This window comes from Dioscorea cayenensis, chromosome 11, assembly GCF_009730915.1.
Source record: "Dioscorea cayenensis subsp. rotundata cultivar TDr96_F1 chromosome 11, TDr96_F1_v2_PseudoChromosome.rev07_lg8_w22 25.fasta, whole genome shotgun sequence".
Taxonomy (NCBI): Eukaryota; Viridiplantae; Streptophyta; class Magnoliopsida; order Dioscoreales; family Dioscoreaceae; genus Dioscorea; species Dioscorea cayenensis.
In genome coordinates, this window is record NC_052481.1 from 3,251,862 (window position 1) to 3,268,805 (window position 16,944).

Below are 16,944 nucleotides of genomic sequence, written 5' to 3' on the forward strand. Positions count from 1 at the left end.
ACAATAATCATAAAATGATTTTTGATGAAAAATTCACCAAAGATTATCAAGACGAATTGTCTTTATGGGGTAATCTGGAAATTGTGTTTTAAGCCTGATAATTTGTGCCAATAACCTTGCAAATGCTACATTCTTTGTAGATGAGCTGAAACATGGGACCATCTAGTCGATGCATCGATTAAAACCATAAAAATACCTAAATGGTCCACATGATGGATGTATTTGTCCACAAATGTCTCCTTGTATTCTTTCTAAAAAAATTTAGGAGATTCACCAGTCACTTTTTGTTATAGAAGGTCCGGTTATTAGCTTTTCCCATCGAACATGCTCGAACATGCATATTCATTATGTGTTAGGATTTTTATAATCCTTCAGCAGGGTGTCCATGAGAACTAGTAATAATCCCGACGCAACATAATAGCACCCGAATGTCCAAGTCTTTCATGCCATATTTTAAATATCTCTGGGTCATTAACCTTCCGGGTTAATACCGTATGTGATTCCATCACTTTAATACGTATAAAAATATAATCCCCGAGGATATACAGGAAAGCTTTCAAGTACACGCTTTTTGGCATGAAATAACTTGTGTAATATAAAGATATTCTTTTTCCTTCCTTATCAACCGCCTCTAAATGATATCCATTGAGACGTATATCTTTAAAGCTTAAAAGTTTCTCCTAGACTTAGGGGAATAGAGAGCATTTTTCATCTGCAAGGATGTTCCATTTGGCAACATCAATGCTCGCTTCTCCGTAACCTTCAACCGAGTCCGATGACCCCGCTATTGTGGCTATACATGCCTTTCTCATTGATAAGGATATAAAATATTTTTTTCTTGTCAAAAATAGTATGCGTTGTCCCGCAATCAATAATGCATTCATCATCACCATATTCTAACAAAAACAAAAGAAAAAAACATAATTTAATAAAAACATAAAGACATATTACAAACTAGTCTATAAGGAAATCTGACATATCTAAATATGTATTTTCAGTTACATTTAAATTATTTATGGAATTATCCTCAATTGGATCAACTATGGGGTTGTCGAGAAAATTTGTCTCAATATCTTTACCTTTCTTGTTTTTAAGTGATTCTTGATAAAGGTGGACAAAATGTTTTGGGGTCCTGCAAATTCTGGACCAATGACCTTCCAGGCCACAACGATAGCATGTATCTTTCTTTGTCTCTAACCCCATCTTGTGGCTTTTGTTGCTTCGTTGATGTACATCAATTCTGTATCGCGTGGTCCGATATTATTTCGCCCCCACCACGCACCGCGTAGTCCTCGACCACCATAATTTCCTCGTCCACCGCGGTTTTTAAAACTAGCACCGCGACCACGCCATCTTCTTTGCCCAAAATTAATTTCTGGCAGTGGTTCTGATCCAGATGGTCGAGATTGATGATTCTGCATCAACAATTCATTGTTTTGCTCCGCCACAAAGAGACAAGAAATTAATTCAGAGAATTTTGTAAAATTCTTTTCTCTATATTGTTGTTGTAATATAACATTTCGTGCGTGAAATGTTGTAAATGTTTTCTCGAGCATCATTCCTTCTGTCACTGTTTCTCCACAGAGACGAAGTACTGAAACAATTTTAAATAGCTCGGAATTATATTCTTGCACGCTTTTAAAATCTTGAAACCTGAGGCTTGACCAATCATTGCGTGCTTTGGGCAAGTAGACCATTCTGAGATGTTCAAATCTCTCTTTCAAGGATAACCACAATTCCTGTGGATCCTCAATGGTCAAGTATTCATTCTTCAGGCCATCATCAATATGATGCCTTATAAATATTAAGGCCTTCGCCTTATTATCACTATGCTCATTGTTATTAGCCTCAATCGTTTTACTCAGGTTTCTTGCTTTCAGATGGAGCTTGATATCGAGGCTCCAGGATATATAATTGCTCCCCGAGATTTGAAAGGCCTCAAATTCTCTTTTTGCAATATTTGACATTTTCTCTTCAAAATAATAATACAGCATGTAATTAGAATAGAGAGTACAGAATAAAATATAAAGCATTTATACTGTTCATATATATGGTAATGTTCATGTACGATACTATTCATGTATACGGCACTGTTCCTGCATACGGTACTGTTCATACGATGCGATTATTGCAGCATTGGGAATTAAAATTTGTTTGAAAGTGATTATAAGTTAAAAGGAAAGAAGAAGTAAATATAGGGGAGAGAAGAAAGTAGGGGGCCGACGGAAAAAGGCCGGCCGAGTCGCCGACGGAGAAACTCGAAGGGGCCGGCGGAGTAGGGCGACGGAGAAGAGAAAAAGGGCCCGACAGATTTTTACCTGATTTTGTCAACGATCGTCGGGATAGGAGGGTCGCCGCGAAGACTTAGGAAAAGATGATGCTTGATAATTTAGATTTGGTGGAAAACTTCATTGTAATAATAATATTATTGTTTTTGTTGTTTATATTAAAAGTACTGGTAATATTAGCCTCAGTGGCTTTAGTACTGTATGTTTTTTTATGTATGCTTCTAAGAAAATCTTATGTATTGTTGATCGAATAAAATGTATGGTTTTGCTAGTATTATATTACACTGCCGATCCTTCCCTGCATTCAAGTGTTAGAAATGGATTCCACATATATAACATATATATTAGATGAGTCAAAGAAAATTAAAAATCATATGAGCAAAATCGTGTCGATAACGTGTTAAGAATATATATGTTATAAATGTAAAAGATAGTAATAAGAATAGAGAGCCGAGTATTTACCAAAAAAACCCAAAAACCCCGAAGAATTAAGTTCTTCTTCTTCTTTCTTCTTTTATTTCTCTCTTTTCTTTCTCTTCTCTATATCTTTCAAAGTATACAAAATGAGGGGGTATTTATAGGGTTACAAGAGTTGAATGAACGGCCAGGATCGATTCGATCCGACGGTCCAAAATACCCTGGTTGATGGAATAGTAACAATACCGACGGCTGCTACAGTACCACATGGGACGGTTGCTACAGTGTTACGACTGCTACAGTAAAATTACTACAGTAGGCATCCATTAAAAATATTTGTTTATAACAGTCACATATATGTTTATTTATTGACTTAATTATATAGAATAACATCCTAATACGTGGGACATGACCACCCATTTCTAATTGAATCAAAAGAAGAGTGACAGTCCCACCTACTACAATAATCAACTTGAATTAATATAGCACTATTATCATAATACTGCCAAACCTTAATTATATATTATCCACATATATATAATAATCTTATCTCATGCATCTATATTTATTTATTTATTTATGAAAGAATAACATAGTATAGGCCATGGACCGCTCATTTCTGATTGGATTAAAAGAAGATCAAAGAAACAAATACTTGAAATAGTAGGAAAACATGAGCATGTCCATTAGTCGAACTAATAAGTGTGACAATGTTTCATTTGGCCACCTTTGTGAATAGGATAGCTCTTTTAATGTGAACGTTTGGTTTTTATGTGGCTCTGAATCTTATGTCTCATTCATCATTTCGTTTATTTATTTGTTTCTATTTTTATTTTTTAGGAAAATCAATTTATTTAAAGTTATAATTAAACATTAATTATAGGGAAAATTAATGTTTACTACTCAGGAATTTCATATCTTCTCAAATAGTCCATATAAGTTTTAAATACCTTGGACAACTCTTATGTTATTGTTTCACTTGCTTTTTGCCTATGTAGGCCACTTGGGCATTGTCCATGTTGTGAAATTCATTTTTTGCCCTTGAAATTGGTGGGAAAAAACCACCCAATCACATCATGTCAAACTTTTTGCATTCTTTTGGGAAAAAAAAAAACCTTTTTGCAATTTTTTTCGTTTTCTCAAACAAAGTTTGGAAAACTCATCACCTTGGATTGCTAGAGTTTTTAATTCCTCCCCATTTAGTCTATTCGATTCAAGTTCTGTCGGTTGCCCGATAAAGTGAGAATTTTTTCCTTGCCCTCACTTTGATCATCCTACGAGAGAGAGTAACAATTTATAAAAATGCAAGTTTATTATGGAGAGTTTTTGTGTTATTGCTAGATACAATGGGGAAGGACGAGTACTAGTGTTCACGGTGCTGACTTCTTGGGAATCAGTGTTAGCGGAGATATGTGAGTGGTGGGGTCTTGATGTTTCCCGTGTCAGGGTGAAGTTTGTCACACCCGATGGATGTAAAACAATTTGTCCGATAGAAAACAAGGTTGACTTCCAGCGCATGTGTCACATGTACTCTCTCTTCAAATACGCTGCAATCGATCTAGTGGTTGAGACAGATGATGTGCCATTGTCGCATCCTACTGAAAATGATTTCTTCTCGTTGTAAAGTTCTCCTTTATGTTTTATGTTTACATAGTTGTAGAAGTTAAATATTCCTTAATTATCCCAGTTTCCGCTTAAAAGTATATATTTTCGCTTAAATAATCTATTTTCTGCTTAAAAAAATATGTTTCCGTATAAAACAAAGCAAAACCATGCTTTGTTATCCATTTCCCATCCCAGTTTTTGTTTAAAGTTATCCAGTTTTCCTTTAAAAATGTTCTTTTCCGCTTAAGTTTTTTCTGTTTTTGTTTAAAATGTTGGTATTTTGTTTAAAGTTTCTAGTTTCCATTTAAACTTTTGTGTTTCCGCTTAAAATATTGATGTTTTCCATTTAAACTTAAGTGGTGGTAGGAATCCAGATTCTGTGAGCATATCCGTTCCACCTCATGGTGACCCTGACGGTGTGGCATGCCTTCCTTCCTTGTTAGATCAATCTGAGGTGTTGTCGTTCGATATCGGATAAAGCTTTCTAGGTGTTGACAATTTCAGAGACGTACTTCAAAATTTTACAATCAAACAGAATTTTGACTTCAAATTCATAAAGAATGAAAAACACCTGGTTACTGTAGAATGCGCTGCCGTTGGTTGTCCATGGTGTCTTCATACATCAAAGGAATATAATAAGATTACTTTCGGAATCAAGACAATGCACCAGGTACACACTTGCGGTGGTGGAATTAAGTCTGTGTCACATTCGAAAGCGTCCAAAAAAAGGGTAAGCGCATGAGTCATTCATAAGCTTTAGGAGCAGCCCTTGTACAAGGCCATCGACATTCAGAAGGATATGTTACGGGAACATGGTGTCCACATTCCATATAAGCAAGTTTGGTTGAGTAAAGAGTATAGCCGGGTGATCCTCAACGGCAGTGACATCTCCAGCTATGATTTGTTGTTTTGGTACGTGGATAAGGTGGTTGAGACAAACCCCGGTAGCATTACGATTGTGGAAAAAGATAAAGAGCATTTTAAATGTGCATTATTTTCTTTCTGTACATGTATCATGGGATTCAAGAGGGTTTACAGGCCGCTGCTGTTTCTCGATGGTACCCATCTCCTTAGAAAGTATCAGGGTACTCTATTGGCTGCCACAGGTAAAGATGGATACAATGGTTTTTTCACGTCGCCTTTGGTATTGTCGACAACGAGACCGATGCCAATTGGACGTGATTCCTTTTAAAGTTAGGTGATGCTTTATGCGATCAAGGAGATTATGCAGAGATAATTACATTTGTGTAGGGCAGGTCTAAGGGCCTTGTGAACGCCATTGCAAAGGTCTTCCCTTCTTCCCACATGCATACTGCTTTCGACACTTAGAGGCCAATTTTATGAAAGCCAATGTTAGACTTGGAAAGGCATTGAAGGAGGAGTGCTGATCCATATACTTTCGTATTGAGTAGGCATTCATGGCTAAAGAATTTGATGATTCTGTGAATGAACTGTAGGCTACATCACTCGAAGCTTATCACTAATTGATTCATAAATCAGATATGTCACATTGGTCAAATTATCTATTCAGAGGTGAACATTGGGGCGAGATGTATTTAAATGTCGCAGAGTCGTTTAATGCATGGATCAAAGAAGCTCGTCATTTACCGACCACGAAAATGGTCAACTCCATACGGTATTTGAATGTTGATTTATTTAACGCTTAAGAATGGTTCTTATCCTTTAAACTTGTTTGTTTCTGATTAAATAATGTTTTTTATGTTTAATTATAAAGGTAATCACTTAATGTCTTTTTTTATCATTTAAAAATGTTTGTTTCTGATTAAATTTCAGTGTCTTAGCTTAACAGTGTTGAAGTATACGTGTTCTACGTCATACAGGTTCAAGCTGATATACATGTTATGCACCCGCCGTGAGCAATCAAACAAATGGGAGGCCTACTTATGCCCCGATATACATTGAAGGTAGAGATACTTGTTGCGGAAAGCTGAAATCTTCATGTTGGTTATTGTGTCGATGATCATTATGAAGTGATTGACCAGTGCAGCAACTTTGTAGATCTATCAGGTAAAACTTGCTCATGTTACAGGTGGCAAGTTTATGGTATCCCGTGCAAACACGCTTGCGCTACAATAATACGGACATACACCAATGTTTATCGATTTATTAGCGGCTACTTTACCGTCAACAATTATAAATTGGCGTATAAGAAAGCTATTTTCCCCATACCCGACCATGACCAGCCTACAGATAACAATCGAGAACGTGTTTTGTCCGCCTATCACGAGAAGGTAACCTGGGCGTCCTAGATGAAAGAGGATCGAATCGCAAGCGTCCAAGGTCGGTGAATTATGTTGCAGTCGCTATCATGCATCCGATCACAATCATAGATCTTGCAATAAAACTGTCGTCGACTAGGTATTGTAAATAAACACAAATTTAAATGAAAAACAAACTTATTTATGTGTCAATCTTTAATCTTTAAATAGAGACTTTGTCTCTTAAACATTTTGAGGAACATAAACGGAATATCTTATCTTAAACATATAAGAATTATCTTAATAGTAACGGGATTATGTTAAACAGAAACACTTATATTTAACAAGAAACAATTATATTTAATCAGAGAGACTGATAGTTAAACGGAAACAATGATATTTAAACAGAGACCATACTGTTTTCAACGTAAACATAAAAAAGTAAAACAAAAACATTGAAAGTTAAACAAAGGCAGGCAAGTATACAGACAAGCATACATCATTAAATGAATACAAGTAAATTTACATGAGAAAACTTGCTAAGTCAGTGGAAAATAATGAATAGAATTTAAATTATAATGACAAAATTGTTTTACATTTCAAAACATTATTAATTCTATTTCCCCACTAGTCGAAGAATCGCCTTTCTTAATGATGCCGCCTGCGCTCCCTTCTATAAGTATGTGGGCAACATACTTTAATCTCAAATAAGGGATGTCTGTTTGCGTTAGCCATAGCTTTTCATCGTCAAGTAATTGCTAGATAAACCACATGACATAGACTGCGCAGTCGATACTTCCTTGTTTTTGTCATGGGGTGAATTAATAGGTACGATATAGTCGCCATCTAGCCAAACTCCATATCGACACAATAGTCAAATAGTCTCTGCTGTCAAGATATACTATTTGAGATTAGAATCCCGATTAAGAAACTACTATTTATCAAACTCTATTTATCAAAGAACTTACCACATCTTTGGCGTCTCTGTCGTACTCCTCACTCTCGCTTGAAGAATTATGCCTGTATTCTTATTTGTCGTTATCAAGAACCAGCATATGGAAGTGGTCATTCATGATTATTCGGAGGATGACTATGTCAACATCATGCAGGTTACCTGCGGCATTTCGATCATAATAAGAGCCGTCTCAATCGCATTTTCCTACTTGGACATAAACAGTGCTAGTGGTCGTGTGATGGAGGTGCGTTTCTTATACGGATATGGTACTCTCTTCAGTGACTTTTAAATTATGCATACAAATGCGTCCATCACATCGTCTGTCACCATTTTCTTCTCATCCACCATCGTAAATAGGCTGGCTCGTGTAGTGCTGACATTGTCATTCTTCCAGACGATAGTCCTGAGGTTAAACGGTAATAGATGTAGTTAAACGGAAACACAAATACTTAAGTGGGAACTATATATATTTAAATAATAACATAAATATTTATATAGAAACTAACAATGTTAAACGGTAAGTCATATGGTTAAATGATAACATTCATATTTAAATGGAAATTACTTATCTTAAATGGTAACACATATATTTAAAATATAACATAAAAACTTGATACTTACAAGTCTATCCAGCAGTTCAGGAAGATCCTTATTATCTCCTGTTTGAATTTGTCGAGGCATGCGTGTCCGGGGTATCTTTTCTTCTTGGGAAAAATGTCTTTCCACACTTTTTTGTATTGTTGGTTGGCAAGGACTATACGGTCAACATTACCATCAATCATTGTTTTTTCATCGACGTTCCTTACCCCTCGTCAGCAGTATCTTTGGGTTCATCACCAAGTGTTGTTGTTGACGGTTGTTGGTGTTCCAGTGATTGCTGCTTTGTGTTGTTGTGGGATTGTGTCTTCCTTCGATGCGGCACTGTCATCCGCTAGTTCCACTAAGACGGGGATTTCTTTGTCAATAAAGTCAATGATCCTGTCAAGCTCGGGCATGACGACATCACTAACCGGAGACACATCCCTTGAAGGTTAGTCCACTATAGATGGAGCTGCTATTGGGGCAATTTCCTTAGACGCTGCCCTTGTAGCAGGCCGATCAATCACCGATGTTACTGCTATTGTTTCATCGTCAGCTGGTGGAGGGAGAGACATTATTGTTTTTCTTCTTGTCGTAAGCTTCTTCAAATGTGGCCCTCTTCGAATGGTCATCCCAATTACATCCTTGTTGTCAAAATCCGAGGCCATCCCACTTACGTCGTCGGCAATTGTTGAGGCTACATCAGCTGCATCTGGGCTATTCTTAGTAGCGTCTGTGCCGGGTACTTCATTTGTTTGTTGGGACATAGCATTCGATTGTGACCATTCTTCCAACACCTCAACACGAGCAACAAGCCGGGGGAACTCAGTTATCAATATCTTGCACGCCTACAGTAGACGTGCAGTGACATCATCTCCTGTTGCCGATGGGGGCTATTGCTATCTGGGGGTGTTGCCGTGGGGTGTGGGGTGTTAACGTTGGCCGGGGTAGGGGGCTTGTCTGGCACAGAGAAATGCATGCACGGGTTGGGCTGGAAGAAGGGGAACGACGTCGAGCGTGCCTTGAAGAGGTTGGCAGCTCATCTTTCTTTCGAGCCAGTGGTTCGGGAGCAATAGCATCTCCCCCGTGGGTGTCCCGAACAAAAATTTCTTCATTTGAATTCGTCACAACCAGTTCAGGAAACTAACATTTGTAAACAATACAATCTTAGTGAAATTATTCAACATAAACAATAACAAATATTTTTAAATAGTCAACTCATATATTTAAATGATATCCCATATATTTAAACAACAAACTACCTGCTTAAACACTAAAGCATATTTTTAAATAGAAACTACTATTATTAAATGATAACGACTAAAATTAAATATAAACTACTATTGTTAAACGATAACAGTATTTCAGACAATTATAACACATTATTTATGATTTATTACCTCCGTTCTTTCGAGAGATGACGACATGGTTTTTATCAACGCTTGTTTCCAATAACTATTTTCACTGTAACACAGCATCCTTAAGGGCTTGCCAAAACATAGCTTCTTTCTGGTGCAGGTTAGCTCGTAAAACCAGATGTTCAGTGAGACCGAGCAACGTTTAAGGTACCCCGTGTTGGTTTTCTTCCTAGAGCATCTTGCTTATACTCAAGCGGTAGCTTGTGGAACGTCCTCCATAAGCCACTTGTGCGTCGCCTGTGCCCATACGAATCAGCCATGAGGTATTTGGGAAGAGGATTGTACCCATGAGGTATACCATCAAGAGTTTGACAAAATTTTCTTCTTATCCTCTCTACCGAACAAGTTGCTCAAGTGTTCTCTTGACGGAGTCTTTGTGTTTCTTGTAGGTTTTCGATAAATACTTCTCTTTAAAAGCTTAGTGTGTTTTCTTCTTCTAAAATATGACTGCTTCTCCATCACATCGCAGACCGAGAATGAGAGCCACATCTTCAGGCCTGAAATTTAGCAGCTTGTCCAGATCGTTAATTTATTGGTGCGGTCATCATACCTTTGCAACAGAGAATCAAGAAGGGCGCTCTCTTGGAATACATGTTCCAGTTCAGTGAATGCTGCAAACGGTGTCTTTGGGATGATCTCCCAGTGTCGTCAACTCATATGAATTTTCAATTCAGCCACAGTCTCCACTACCGGTGTCAAGTAGTATCACCCGTTAACTAGGTTTACCGCCATAATTACAAGCCTACGACAATAACAATACATTAAGCAGTATTGAGAACATCTTAAGAAGAAAGATATGATTTAAACGTGAAACTCAACTATTAAACCGAAACCTCAATTCTTAAACGGAAAAGTTATAATTTTAAATTAAAAACTCAATACTCTTTTGTTATACTGCTACTATGAAACACTACATACTGCAACCATATCAAATTAAAAGGGAAACATACATTATAAATATTACACAGCATAATAATCAAAAAATTTCTTTCAATTGTGTACACAGATGAAAATAAAAAACAAAACAAAACCCTAGCCGAGAAATCTCCCTGCAAACTTCAATATCATCCAATAAAACCATAACCATAAAACAAAACTGAAAAATCTCTCTTTTTAACAGAATAGTTTACAAATAAAGCCATAATCACAACTTCTTCAACGGCGTCCACCTCGGCTCAATACCTTAGACTGCAAATTGATGAAATGTCGAATACTTGAGCGGGACTTCTCTTTCGAGACACTGGTGGAAAGAAAAATATTGGTTCTATAGAGGATGTCAAGGTAGACAACTATGGAAAGGGAAAAGCTGAAGAGGCGAAGAGAGAAAAAAAATAACTGGTGCCAGTAATGGTTGTCTCTTGTGATTACCCAAAAAGAAAAACCCAATTCCTCTCAAACCGAAAAAATAATTGCAGCCATGGGCATTATGGTCAAACCATGTCGCACTACCACAACTTCCCAAGCAAGGGAAATTTCGTCCAGAAAATTCAAAACTAACTCTGTTAACCACTGTTACATGCTTTGGGGTTTTGAAAATTATTGTCTTTAAAAGGAAGGGGTGTTTAGGGATAAACAAATTTAGGGGTTGTGTTTGTGCATATTGCAAACTTAGGGGGTGTTTTTGACAATTTTCTGTTAATTATATTAATAGAAGTTGATGGAAGCGATAGAGACGTCATGCAACTTGAGAAAATGGTTTTGAACTCAAATTTTTTTGTACAAATAAAAAACATTAAGTGGGAGGGATTTACATTTTTGAATGACTCATGGTACCTTATTTGGGAGACCGATATGTTAAAATCTAAAAATAATAAAATAAAATAAAGTCGTGTTAAAACACTATACTTATGCTTTTATTTATATCTTTTCATAATAAAATTAGGAGTAATTTAGCTTTTTTATAGATTTATATGAACAAATAAAAATGATTTGTAGGGAAATATAAAAGAAAACAATTTTTTTAAAAACTATATAAATAACGAATGAATATTTTTTTATATAATATTTTTATGAGCAATTCAATTAAATAGAAATTATATTAATCAATTGATAAGTAAAACTTGTATGGAGTTGAAAGTCACCGATCACAAAATAAATTATCCCTACCATTTTCATCTATACATAAATTTTTAATTTTAAATATATAAAATATATATACCAGTGATGGCGATAGAAATTTTTTGCAGCGGGGCCAAACATGTCACTAAAAATTACAAAAACTAGTAAAAAATTAAGAGCCTAGTAAATGTGGCCAACAATAGATTTTTAAATACTTTCTTAAAAATATTTTGTTATATATATATATATTAATCTATAAAAATTAGGGGATATTTGTAAAAAAAAAATGAAGGGACCCATGGCTCACTCTCATCATTGGGTCGGCCCGGCCCGGCCAAATTAAGAAAATTGAGGCTTTGACTCAGACTATTCCCATATCTGACGGGGTTCATAAATAGTTTAGGCTGGTCCAAATTTAAAATATAAAACCCATGGCCCAGCTAATGTGTTTGGCTCTTTGGATCAATCATTGGATCGGGTTATGATCGGTCAGTTGGATTTGGCTCGAATCGGTGTGTTGTTGTTTTTTTTTTAAACTTTGTGATGATTTTTAAATAAAAAAAAGTAAAATACAAATAAAAACGAATAATTTTTTTCAATTGATTAATATTGGCACATACAATATGAATAAAAATATTGTATCACTACAATAAGAGTACATCCCAAGTAGACTGGCACTTACTCATTTGTCAATCATATAAAATTTTTATATTTTACATGAAATAGGATCTCTATGTACTTGATTGATCAATAAAATACAAACCTATTGTAAGATAAATCATGGAGGGAACCGTTGGTTGGCATGACATGACTCATGAGGTTGGCCCATAACAATTAGCTATTTAGCTAGTTAGCTTCCTTATTTGATGGATTTATCACAATCAATCAACCATTTGTAATATTTTTTTTTAAAATTTTATTTATTAATATTTAATAATAAGTCAAATCATGAGGCGACCTATTGGATTAGCCCAAAAAAAAAATCAAAAGGGTCGGCCCGCGGCCAGGCCCATTATTTAAAATTGTCATTCATATCCACTCCATGGTTTATTTGGGTTGCGCTTGGACTGACCCATCAAATATTAATTTTGAATCAAGTTTGGATCAAGCTTGGGCCGGTTTGTGGGCCTTGGGCCGAATGATGAAAGTGACCCATGGCCTCCTTTGACTTTGACGTTGTTCTTGCATATATTAACTAAACTAATAGAGCTTTAAATTGTTTAAGCAAATGGTTTCAAATTTGAATCTTTATAAATAATAATAATAATAATAATAATAATAATAATAATAATAATAATAATAATAATCTGTATATCAAATGTGCATTCATTATACACATTTTGGTTATGACGTGGGTCTTTTATAAAAAAAACAATAGTTCCACGGCCTCTCATCTCTTTGTCAATTCTTTAGAAAGGGGATAAGAAAGAACACCAACAAGCATGTGTGGTGACATAAGTGAATATATAATTTGTTGACAAATGAATTGCAAAGAGATCAATACTTACATTAAATTAAAAGATATGTTGTCAATTATACAGGTTTGAAAATGAATGGTTGAAAAACAACTGTGGATAAACATTTGAAAATCCTTCTAACAAGAAGGTGTTATCAAGACATGAATTACAAACATCATGATATGCATAAATAGTCATCAAAGATGTCACTATGACAATGAATCTCACATCTTTAAACATTTATAATAACTCTAGCATACATTCATGCATGCATTCACGCACATGGAATAGCTAAAAAATAATGCCACCCAACAAGTTTGTGACAATGATATGGACACATGGTTAATATAGCACATAAGGGAAACTGAAGTATAAATGCTGACATTTTATCATTTAAATTTTCAACTATTTAAATTTCATAATGACTGGGTGACAGTAGATCCTTCAAACTATCAATTTTATCATTTAAGATAAGATGTTTTCTTCATAAACTCTGTAGTGAACTGTAGCCAAAACTTCTTGGCCCATGCTTATCTTTAGGTTTTACCAAATTCTCTTGGTATAAACAAAATAACCTAGGGTTTTGAGATATCAACATCAAATTGACAGCCATGATCTCCATGTCATCTAGGGCAATGCAATTTAAGATCTCAGGAAATCAAACTAAAACATAAATTAAAATTCAAATAGAAAAACAAAGACCAACTCAATGAGAAAAAAATTAAAACAGAAAAGTAAAATCAAAACAAATTGGAAAACAGAATGCGATTACCTCTAACAGCCGCGGAATTTCCCTCAAGCTTAAGATCAAAACGTACCCCTGAGATCTAGAACATCTTCGATTAATCGGCTTGAAAGAAAACCTCTGAGATCTAGAACATCATGTATAATCAATTTGAGAGAAAAAAAAAGAAGAAAGGAGATCGGATCTATTGGTATATCTATTGAGGCTTTTAATGGCGAATAGATTTGACTAGTCCTTTGGGTGAGTTTATCTTTTGGCTGGTTCAAAAGAGAGGGATAGAGATGGATGGGAGAAGGAGAGAGGAAAGGATGAGAGTGCGGGATGAGCGGCGTCCCACCGATTTAGAGGGACGTCACTCATCCCGTTTTCAGGGATGGGGGCCATCCAGCCCCATCCGGGAAACCAAACACCCGGATAGGACTATAGCCATGGATATCCCATCCCCATCTTGGGATATCCCGGGCATCAAACACTACCAACATGGAGCAAGAATTTGGATGGTGAAATGGTCCCAAAAAAATAGGACAACCCCAAAAAGCACAGCCTCTCCTGGGCACGTGCGAAGGGGGTTGTTGGAGGCCAAGTGTGGATCTCGAGGCATTCCCACCACGTGACATCGTACGATCTAGCCTACCTCACAGCTCGTACGCCCTCGTCCTACATTCTCTTTCCTCGCCCCGAGAGGTCTTAGGGCCCGTTTGGATTGCGCAATAGGAATGTGAATAAGGGAAATAAAAAAAGAAGAGGAATGTGAATGGGAATAAGGGGAATGAGAATAATGCGTTTGGTTTAAAGGAATAAGGATTGGGAATAAAAAAAGTGAAAAGGTAGGATGTAGTAAAATTACATCAATACCCTTGTATATAAATAATATGATATTATATAAAATAATAGATTATGTTTAATGAAAATATTTAACATTATTTATTATTAATTATTTTTATAATATAAATGTATATTTCAATATATTATAATTATATAATTAATCTTAATAATTTATTTAACAATTATATATTTATTAAATTAGTTAATATCATTAAATACGTTTAATTAAATTAATTAAATTTTATTTATTTTAATTTTAATTTCCCAAAATAATTTAATGAAATTATTTTAATAAATAAAGCTAAAATATATAAATATGTAATTATATATGCTAGGGGTATATTAGTAATTTTATAACTAAGGTATACTTCTCCCCCCATTTTTGGGTGGAATAGGGTGCCTCTCTTAGGAGTAATCCTTTTCCCATGCATGGAGGCAACTCATGCCTTTCCTGATTACCAAACAAGGGCTTGGGAATGAGATTCCCATTCCCAAGCCCTCAATCCTTGATCCAAACGCCCCCTTAATTCTTTCAATCCACCATCCAGGTCAGTCTCAAGCCCATTAGGCTCATTAGGCCCATTGAATTCATTGAATCTATTTTTATTTTGAAATTTTAATTTAATCATACTACCTTAGAAAAACGTGAGATTAAATTATTTCAATATATATATATATATATATATATGATAAAAAGAGCCTTTTTCTTTTTGTCTCAACTTAAATGCTTTGAATTATATATATATATATATATATATATATAACCTAATTAAGCTACTTCATATTACTAAGTAAATATATAACCTAAGCTACTTTATATTATTTCACAAAACAAAACAAAATTAATTATACTCAATGACACATAACTATAAATTTTAATTAATATGCATATATATATATATATATATATATATATATATATATATATATATATATATATATATAATTTGTTTGTTTTAATGAAACAAGCAAAATTTTTTAATTAAAAATTAAAAATATCTTGATATTGTCTGACAATTAATTTGTCACTTCATGATTTTTTGGTTAAAATATATAAATTGATAATATTGGATTTTATGAGGGCATATATGGAAAAAGGTTATTTGTGTGCATATTATATATATATACTTTAAATGTAGGTTTTCATATTTGTTTTTTATGTAATGTTGTTATTAGGGATGACAACGGGTAGGGTATGGGTAGGGTATGCCAAAACCCTTACCCGTACCCGTAACCCCTACCCCATACCCGTACCCTTACCCGTACCCTTCAGGGTAAAAAAAATCATACCCTTACCCTTACCCTTCAGGGTAAAAAAAATCATACCCTTACCCTTACCCGCAGGGTACGGGTATACCCGCAGGGTACCCGCTTACCCGTTGTTACCCATTGTTCAAATTATCGAATTAAATTTAAATAATAATAAAAATAAATTAATTATACATTATATTACAATCTTTAAACACATGTCCATAATTTCAAAATTACAAGTTGATATATATTTGTTTATCTTAAATTATATAATCACATAAAAATGACATTTATTTAGAACTCAATGGTAACTCTACCTTTTGTTTTGTTCATGTTTAACTATCTTGGTTTTTGTTTTTAAATTTTTTTCATATATCTACTATTTATATTTTTATATAGCTTCAAATTTTTATAAATATCTAGTAAGATTTTTGAATATAAAAAAAATATTATAAGTAATTCTCATAAGTTATATCCAATTGATTTTTTTATTAGTATCTTATTTTTTTCGGGATGTTTTTTTATAATTTATAGAATAAATTATTATAACATTATTTTTTTATATTTGTTTATTTTTTTAAATTTAATTATGATTTTTTTAATATATATCTAAAAATTCAATTTGATAATATTATCAAATATAAATATAGAAATTAAATAAAATTTAAAAATAATATATTAAGAGAAAATTTGAAGTATTATTTTTCAAATTAATCACCATGAAAAATAGATATTGAGTAAATGTTTAGTTTAATAAAAAAATTATATATATATATATATATATATATATGAAAGGGTAAGGGATGCAGTCGGGTTTTACCCTGCACCCTCTTCAACGGTAAGGGTAAAGGAGTACGGGTAGGGGTAGGGGCATACCCTGACCCGACCCTGCACTCCAAAAACTAACGGGTAATACCCTTGACCCGTGCAGTCCCGGCTCTCTTTGACCGAAGTGCATCTGAGATACCCTGCTCGGGTAGGGGTACAAATTGCCATCTCTAGTTGTTATATAAAACAAAACAATGGAGTAGATAAAACTTAAATTCAGATCCGGATATCCGATATCAGATCCAGTTTAAATACCAATTTTTGGTACCCGGTTTAAACCTGGTTAAATACGGGTTGAG